Genomic DNA, 9,408 nt, shown 5'->3' on the forward strand with positions numbered 1-9,408 from the left:
CTGGATGCTGGTCGATATATCAGGTGCATTGAGACCGATGCAATTTCAATGAGCTCAGATTTAGATATCCCGAAAATGATCTCTACGTTTATTTGTGGCGCGAAGCCACGATTTTTTTTCATGTTCATAATTATGGCGCAAAGTATGACTGTTTCAACTTTTGGCCCCGACTACTGTTAACCGACTACCGTTACTGTTTTTACATGATCAATTTCGAAATATTTGTAATAAATTTCTCATTCATTTCATACTTTTCAAATTGACGTCTGTTCAGATTTCTGTCTGTTGTGTAAAATCATGCATTTAATATTTTGCGAAAAATTTTTAAAGCTATATCTTTAAAAGCATATTTGTGAAAGGATAACTAAATGATTTCCTAGAAACTGCGGCAACTGTGGCGTTTTCTCGTGGCACAGCTGCGCCATAAGAACGCACCTGTTCTTTCGTCGCTATATTATAATCCCTCAAAAGTTCGATCGAAAATAATTCCTAGCCAGTTCATCCTCTTGACGAAAAACAACTAGCGGAGATAATCCGTTATCGAATGGCATGTCTCGCGTTTTAATAGAAATAAAATTAAAACTTGAGTGTCATAAAAATGTGTTTTTACGAACAAATAACGATGTGAATATTTAAACGTGATAATTATCTAATATATATTATATATAATATTTTATTTGTACATATAATAAAAAATATATATATATAAAATATCCGCAAAAATGCAAAACTTAGTCAATCATTATGCACGGTAGACGAAATCAAGTTTACGATACATTGCAGTCCATCCGTCAATGTCAATAGATACTTCGGCGTTTCGCGTTGATGTTGCTCAAAAGCGTCCCGAAGTTTTCTCAATATCGGTAATTTATGCTGGTTCCTACTACCAAAGCTGTACTCGAGCGTTTCCATTCTAAACTAAAACTAACAATACACGGCAAAGCGGATTAATTATCGTAAGATTAACACACACATACACACCAAAAAAATACGCTATGAAGATATTTTATCTTCCCGATTCGTCGTCAGTCGACAATGCCACGGAGCGGATTTTCATTGGCCGAATAACGGCGTCGTCCGGTCCGGGCGCACGTAAAGAAAGGGTTTCTTTGATTTATGATAACGCCGACACGTTGACTGATCCATAAATCACACGGTGACATGTGACACTGATAGAAATGCGAAGAGGAGGTTGGGCGTAACTCCTTCCGAGAGCCCGTCGTGTCCGGGCTGCACCTTATGCTTTCAATATGCAGCAAGGCTGGACGCGCACACTGATAAAGCAAAACTATGCGAAGCTCTAAGTTACTGCCTTATCACGTCGCGAAAGAGGACCCGTTTTAAAAAACTAAAGTTTAATCGAGTACAATCAGAAACAAGTCGCTGCAATGAACACGTTTTACTATTATTTTTAGCAGACAATACAAGACCATACAAGAAACGCAGGCATCATTAAAATAATTTTATATTGTAATCTGCATAACACGGAGGCTTCGTAAATCGGTATTACGTGAATAAGATTCATTAGTTGTTAGACTGTTAACATCCTGTTCCCAGAAAATGTCATCTTGTCATAATATAATGAATGTGTACGAGTTGTGAATTCGGCATATACATGTTTAGTTATAATCTAATTTGTAAAATGCACAAGAATTACCATATTAACCAAAACTCTTTTAAAATTACAAATTAACAGTTTTTAATAGCAATTTTTAATCCATAAACTATATCATAAAATTAAACTTTATATTAAGAAAATTGTTCGTAGCAAATTCGAAGTAATAAAAATACTACTTTTTAATTAGGCTTTTCCCTCTTCCTCTCCTTCACCTTTCTCCCTGTCTTTCCCATTGTGGAAATGCACGTTGGCCCTCCTAATAACCCGCACGATTGCAGGTTGTTCTCTGTCCTATAAAGTCAACAGTATTGGACGATTATATATCATCGACGACGCGAATATTCGGAGAGATTAATCCCGAAACGGTCCCGTTCTACAGCGCTGACAGAAATTTTCACGAGGGGACGTTTTTTTTTTTCCGACGGAAATTTCAACGGCGGGCCTCGTTACCGCGCGAAGCCGCCACCAAAGTGCGCGTAATCGCGCGAGACGTGTTATCACTCGCAAATACGGGCAGTCCCGACCCGGCGCCGATCCATCACGCGGTGATTGATGGAAAAGCGAAACCGTTAAACGCGCCAAATACTTGGTTAATCGAGCAAAATGCACCAAGTGCGCGCCCGCGCGCTCGCCTCGGCGAATGACAAATGAGAGGCCCGTCGAATATCGACGTTTCCGTTGGGATCGCCGATTCCGCGCGCTATCCCGGAAACGAGACGAAACGGCAAATCGCCGTTACAAGTTAATCCGACGGCGTCAGCGATGATATACGCGTTGATCAGTCCTGGCGCGGCGCGCGGGCGTGGCGCAACGGCGCGCGAACTCCATTCGCGGTGGGAGGCACTCCGAGAATAACTAACGACACGTCCGCGCGCGCAAGATGGGACGATGCGCGTTCAACCCGGTGAACTAACAAGCTGAAAACGAACGGCGAACTTATTAATTTCTCCAGCTGCAATCCGCACGGTCGCGTTAGCTTTGCTGCGCTTAGCAATGGAGCGTTAACTCGTCCTGGCGCATTCATCTCGCTCGCATCTGCCACGGCGAGATAAGCACGGGAGATTTAGAAGCGTTATCTCCAAAAGCGCATGCCAACGGAGCAAGTTTATTTAAATATATACCCCGGCGGAATATGGCGTAGAGAAAATACTCAGGAATTCCTTATCATTGATTATCTTCAGGCATCTCGTACTTCTAAGTACATAAAGACAAGAAAAACGGAGAAGTGTTAAAAAGAGCTTAATTTTCTACCGTTATTTCCCTTTATACCGTAAGTCGACATTTAATTTTTCGCATTTCACGTTCAGAATAAAAAGTACGTAATTTCAAGGATATTTTTCTCTACGCGTGCAACAGGAGTAATTTTTAATTAAATTTAAGGGAACGTGAAATAACTCACCGCTCTAATTCCGATCTAAAGCCTCAAGCAGCTTCGCAGTTAAATTGTGTAAAACACAAAGAAGCTGGTGCGAGGAGGGCAAGAGCTCTCGATGTAATAAGTCCGATACCGTTGTGCATACAGTATGCATGCAAAATATTTACACGCTCAACACGCTCGTATGCGATATTAACGGCAGAAAAAAAAAAAACACAAGTTCGCCGCGCGCGCGCGGGGTGGCCTTTATAAATATTTACGCAAAAACGGGAATTTTCGTCCAATCCACGTTCCCGCCAACGTTTCTGTCATGCGAAGGAGCTCGGGATCCCCGGTGCACAACTGTACACGCGTGTGTGCATTCGGGCACATTCCGCGAGTATACTGCCATCTCCGTGATCGGAATAATTCCACTCCGGCATCCCCGACGGGACTGATCGTAGTCCTTGGACTTTTCCAGCATTTTTATATTCCCCGTGAACTCGGTCGCGACGGCATGGCGGGAAGAGAGAGGGAATGCGATGCGTAACGCGAGTCATATTGCGAAGTCAAATGGCGAAAACGACGAAATACCCGAATGGAGAAAATGTCGAAGATCCGAAGGGGGAAAGGGAGGCTGCAAGTGCGCGACGTTGCTGACGGCGTTCAATGGAAAGTCTACCCCATTGAAGACTAATGGCACAGCGAATGTCTGGTCGGTAGCAACGGTGGTGCTTAAGGAGGTTGGACCGGTCCAGTTGAGTCAATTGACGGTTTAGAAAAAAGTTTTTTATTAGGTCATTAAAAAATCTGTATTAAGTATCATTTTATTCTCCATACGCTGCTATTGCATAAAACGTATAGTAAAAGTATCATATTATGCATCTTTATATTTTAATTAGCTAAAAACGAAACATTTTTTTGCCAATGCCAACTTGAAAACTTGTGGTATTGCTAATTATTTCAATATAAAAATGGCATGAATATATGTTTTGCCGTGATAGAATGAAATATGATTAATACTGGTAGCTCCCTTGACAATTATATAAGCTGTCGATTTTTAATAACTTTCCGTCGATTATATTAATTACGATAGAAACTTGGCAACGTTGCACTTTTGTGAGGTTGGTAGCAGTGCTCGCCCTGTGTTGAGCCACGCAGCGGCAGTTGCTCAACGTAAACATGCCCGCGAAAGGTTATCGTGTCCGTGACACAAACGGAAAGTTTTCTACGAAAAGGAAGCTCCAGTGGAAGGAAAATCTCAAAAAACGCGTGTAAGAGACGTAAATACAGAACGAGGATTCGAAGGAAATCTATTGTCGATGGGCGTCGTGTCGTAGAAATTAAAATGTTAGCAGAAGAAATGTGGTGCCCGGCTTGTGACGCTCCACTATCGTTTCGGTATGTTGAAGACGAAAGTGTCATCGGCCTTGCCAGTATCTTTCGTGTGAGATGTCACACGTGCCTCTTGCTTCATGAGGTTCGATCGAGTAAAATGCTACAAAAGCGTGAGGACGGCAATCGCACTCAAACGACGTGAATGCTAAAAGTGCTCTCGGTAAAGAACATAAAAAAGAAACAGATTTATCTTGTGTGCGCATTGTTATTTACTCTCGAAATTATGTTTTAGCTATGATTGACGCAGGCATTGGTACTACACACATGAACACGATTTTGTCGATACTTAATATTCCTATCATTAATAGCAAAATGCTTAAGCGGAATGAACGGTATGTGGGCAAATCGCTGGAGGACTTAGCACGTGAAAGTTGTAGAGAAGCTTTGAGACTCGAAAAGGATTTGATGTTAGCTGACATGTCGTAAGAAAACTTTAATTCTTATTTATTACTATTTTTATGTGCTACGTTACTTTGTGAAAATGCGTAAAGAATCTGATAACAAATTATTGTGAAAAATATCGTATCACATATGCAATTGACAGCGCAGATGCAAAAACTCATCTGCGTTGCACTAATGCAATTAAGACAGAAAAAATAAATAAAGTTCACTTCCCCATTGAGAACTATTTTAGACTAATTATGATAAATTTAATAAATAAACGTGAATTATTTCAGGGTTTTTAGAACTTGTAGATGTTTCATGTAATATCTGTGCCTATGAAAACTGATCGGAATTGAACTAAGGACCCGAAGAGCAGTACACCACTGAAAACATCGTGGCAGTTAAAAATGTATTGAGTATCAGTAGCTGTAGTTAGTGTAATGATGAAAGTGTTGATCGTTGTTGCTAACTGAATGCCTTTTACTTATTATATCGGATGAATATTAAATATTATATCATGGGACCTCATTATGGATGTATAGTTATCGTAGTTTGTCTCGTATACTTTGCTGTATGTTGCTTTTTGATTTCGCTTTCAGGGTTTCCGGACTCGTAACGTAGAATTTGTTAATAAAGTTGGTACAATTCTTTTACTTATTTGCTGCTTTATATTTGGATGCGTTAATAATTTTTTTGATGGTAAATATTTGAAGTGATCGTTTCGTCTTAAATATTTAACACCCAAATCTCGAACATCTGTGTTTATTTGCTTAAAATCTGATTGTATGACTCTCTCTAATTTCCACGAATATGTTGTAGCTGTTATATTATTTTCTCGCTTTATTAGAACGGCCGATTATTTTGTATTCATTTTACTAGGTACTTCAACGTTCCTATAATTTTCGGAAGGACTTTTCCTATCCCAGAATGCTCAATAATAGAACTAGATTTGTGTATGCTTTTACTTGTATAATTAGAATTTATTATCTGTTTCATATCCCCTAGATCAAACAATTTGGAAAGCCCAGAAGATCAAAATTATATAGTAGAGTTGAAAGCTGCATACGACGCCGGATGGCAAAAGAAAGGGTCGGGTCGAAGCTATAATAGTCTTACTGGTAAATTTGCAATATTGCGGATATATAATTTATAGCACTATTATTTTGTTCTCTGGTTTGTAGCTATTTGTGTTATATACGTGTTTCAGCTCATGGCATCGGGATCGGATCCAAGAATAAATTAGTTATCGGCTATGCAACTAGAAATAAACGGTGCATCCTCTGTGAGAAGGGTCACCCACCGGAAGATCATGACTGTCGACTGAATCACACTGGCAGTTCAAAATCTATGGAAGCCTCGATGGCTGTGGAAATTTTCGCGAAGAATCCAATGCTTAAGGAGGAGGGCGTTGTGATTGGTACGATCATCGGTGATGACGATTCATCTACTATAGCCCAACTTCGACGCGAATCAGAGCATCAGTGAAAAGGAGTCGGATAAAAATCACGCTGTCTGCACCTTAGTAAAGCACTGTGGGCTCTGAAGATCCCGAGTAAAGTAATTGATTACATCAAGTATTGTTTCGGTTGCGTACTCGAAAAAAAATAAAGATAATGAGGAAGCCGTCAGGACTGGTCTTCTAAACATAGTAGTTCCACACGCCTTCGACGACCACTCGAACTGTGGAACCTGGTGTGGATACAATAAAGATCCACTACATATTCGCACAAGATCCTACCCGGAGGTAAAGGTCTAACCGATGAGAACATGAAAGCTTCGCTAACGGATGTGTTGCGAAAGTTTGCTGCCAATGCGAAACGTCTCGCGCCATGTAAAGGGTTTCTTTGATTTATGATAACGCCGACACGTTGACTGATCCATAAATCACACGGTGACATGTGACACTGATAGAATGCGAAGAGGAGGTTGGGCGTAACTTCCTCTCGAGAGCCCGTCGTGTCCGGGCTGCACCTTATGCTTTCAATATGCAGCAAGGCTGGACGCGCACACTGATAAAGCAAAACTATGCGAAGCTCTAATGTTACTGCCTTATCACGTCGCGAAAGAGGACCCGTTTTAAAAAACTAAAGTTTAATCGAGTACAATCAGAAAACAAAGTCGCTGCAATGAACACGTTTTACTATTATTTTTAGCAGACAATACAAGAAACGCAGGCATCATTAAAATAATTTATATTGTAATCTGCATAACACGGAGGCTTCGTAAATCGGTATTACTGTGAATAAGATTCATTAGTTGTTAGACTGTTAAACATCCTGTTCCCAGAAAATGTCATCTTGTCATAATATAATGAATGTGTATACGAGTTGTGAATTCGGCATATACATGTTTAGTTATAATCTAATTGTAAAATGCACAAGAATTACCATATTAACCAAACTCTTTTAAAAATTACAAATTAACAGTTTTTAATAGCAATTATTTTAATCCATAAACTATATCATAAAATTTAAACTTTATATTAAGAAAATTGTTCGTAGCAAATTCGAAGTAATAAAATACTACTTTTTAATTAGGCTTTTCCCTCTTCCTCTCCTTCACCTTTCTCCCTGTCTTTCCCATTGTGGAAATGCACGTTGGCCCTCCTAATAACCCGCACGATTGCAGGTTGTTCTCTGTCATATAAAAGTCAACAGTATTGGACGATTATATATCATCGACGACGCGAATATTTCGGAGAGATTAATCCCGAAACCGTCCCGTTCTACAGCGCTGACAGAAATTTTCACGAGGGGACGTTTTTTTTTTCCGACGGAAATTTCAACGGCGGGCCTCGTTACCGCGCGAAGCCGCCACCAAAGTGAGCGTAATCGCGCGAGACGTGTTATCACTCGCAAATACGGGCAGTCCCGACCCGGCGCCGATCCATCACGCGGTGATTGATGGAAAAGCGAAACCGTTAAACGCGCCAAATTACTTGGTTAATCGAGCAAAATGCACCAAGTGCGCGCCCGCGCGCTCGCCTCGGCGAATGACAAATGAGAGGCCCGTCGAATATCGACGTTTCCGTTGGGATCGCCGATTCCGCGCGCTATCCCGGAAACGAGACGAAACGGCAAATCGCCGTTACAAGTTAATCCGACGGCGTCAGCGATATATACGCGTTGATCAGTCCCTGGCGCGGCGCGCGGCGTGGCGCAACGGCGCGCGAACTCCATTCGCGGTGGGAGGCACTCCGAGAATAACTAACGACACGTCCGCGCGCGCAAGATGGACCGATGCGCGTTCAACCGGTGAACTAACAAGCTGAAAACGAACGGCGAACTTATTAATTTCTCCAGCTGCAATCCGCACGGTCGCGTTAGCTTTGCTGCGCTTAGCAATGGAGCGTTAACTCGTCCTGGCGCATTCATCTCGCTCGCATCTGCACGGCGAGATAAGCACGGGAGATTTAGAAGCGTTATCTCCAAAAGCGCATGCCAACGGAGCAAGTTTATTAAATATATACCCCGGCGGAATCTGGCGTAGAGAAAAATACTCGGGAATTCCTTATCATTGATTATCTTCAGGCATCTCTTACTTCTAAGTACATAAAGACAAGAAAAACGGAGAAGTGTTAAAAAGAGCTTAATTTTCTACCGTTATTTCCTTTATACCGTAAGTCGACATTTAATTTTTCGCATTTCACGTTCAGAATAAAAAGTACGTAATTTCAAGGATATTTTTCTCTACGCGTGCAACAGGGAGTAATTTTTAATTAAATTTAAGGGAACGTGAAATAACTCACCGCTCTAATTCCGATCTAAAGCCTCAAGCAGCTCGCAGTTAAATTGTGTAAAACACAAAGAAGCTGGTGCGAGGAGGGCAAGAGCTCTCGATGTAATAAAGTCGATACCGTTGTGCATACAGTATGCATGCAAAATATTTACACGCTCAACACGCTCGTATGCGATATTAACGGCAGAAAAAAAAAACACAAGTTCGCTGCGCGCGCGCGGGGTGGCCTTTATAAATATTTACGCAAAAACGGGAATTTTCGTCCAATCCACGTTCCGCGCCAACGTTTCTGTCATGCGAAGGAGCTCGGGATCCCCGGTGCACAACTGCACACGCGTGTGTGCATTCGGGCACATTCCGCGAGTATACTGCCATCTCCGTGATCGGAATTAATTCCACTCCGGCATCCCCGACGGGACTGATCGTAGTCCTTGGACTTTTCCAGCATTTTTATATTCCCCGTGAACTCGGTCGCGACGGCATGGCGGGAGAGAAGAGGGAATGCGATGCGTAACGCGAGTCATATTGCGAAGTCAAATGGCGAAAACGACGAAATACCCGAATGGAGAAAATGTCGAAAGATCCGAAGGGGGAAAGGGAGGCTGCAAGTGCGCGACGTTGCTGACGGCGTTCAATGGAAAGTCTACCCCATTGAAGACTAATGGCACAGCGAATGTCTGGTCGGTAGCAACGGTTTAATATCGAAGAGCCCCGGTGCAGACATCGCATATACTCCCAAGTCGGATGAAAAAAGGAAGAGGGAAAGAAAGGACGTAAAAGATAAGGCTGAAGACGAAAGAAGAACGTCGAATTTGTCACCTGTTGTATTGCGCTAGTAAATTATGTTGGCTACACTCTTAAATTCCGCTCTCGTTGGTGTGCGTTATTATTAATGCTATCACAAGAAACGAAGCAA

The 9,408-nt window shown here is 41.8% G+C and overlaps 1 long non-coding RNA gene across 1 annotated transcript; it reads left to right on the forward strand.

Moving 5' to 3' along the window:
* The first annotated feature begins 4,479 nt into the window (after positions 1–4,479).
* Positions 4,480–6,226, forward strand: LOC139779557 (uncharacterized). The gene is made up of 5 exons (XR_011719923.1): positions 4,480–4,530; positions 4,603–4,792; positions 5,048–5,163; positions 5,760–5,872; positions 5,962–6,226. It is a non-coding gene; the product is annotated as an uncharacterized lncRNA (long non-coding RNA).
* Positions 6,227–9,408: the final 3,182 nt, after the last annotated feature.

Source organism: Temnothorax nylanderi, unplaced genomic scaffold (assembly GCF_030848795.1).
Source record: "Temnothorax nylanderi isolate EJ_2023f unplaced genomic scaffold, tnyl_v1.0 TNYL_tig0230_pilon, whole genome shotgun sequence".
Classification (NCBI taxonomy): Eukaryota; Metazoa; Arthropoda; class Insecta; order Hymenoptera; family Formicidae; genus Temnothorax; species Temnothorax nylanderi.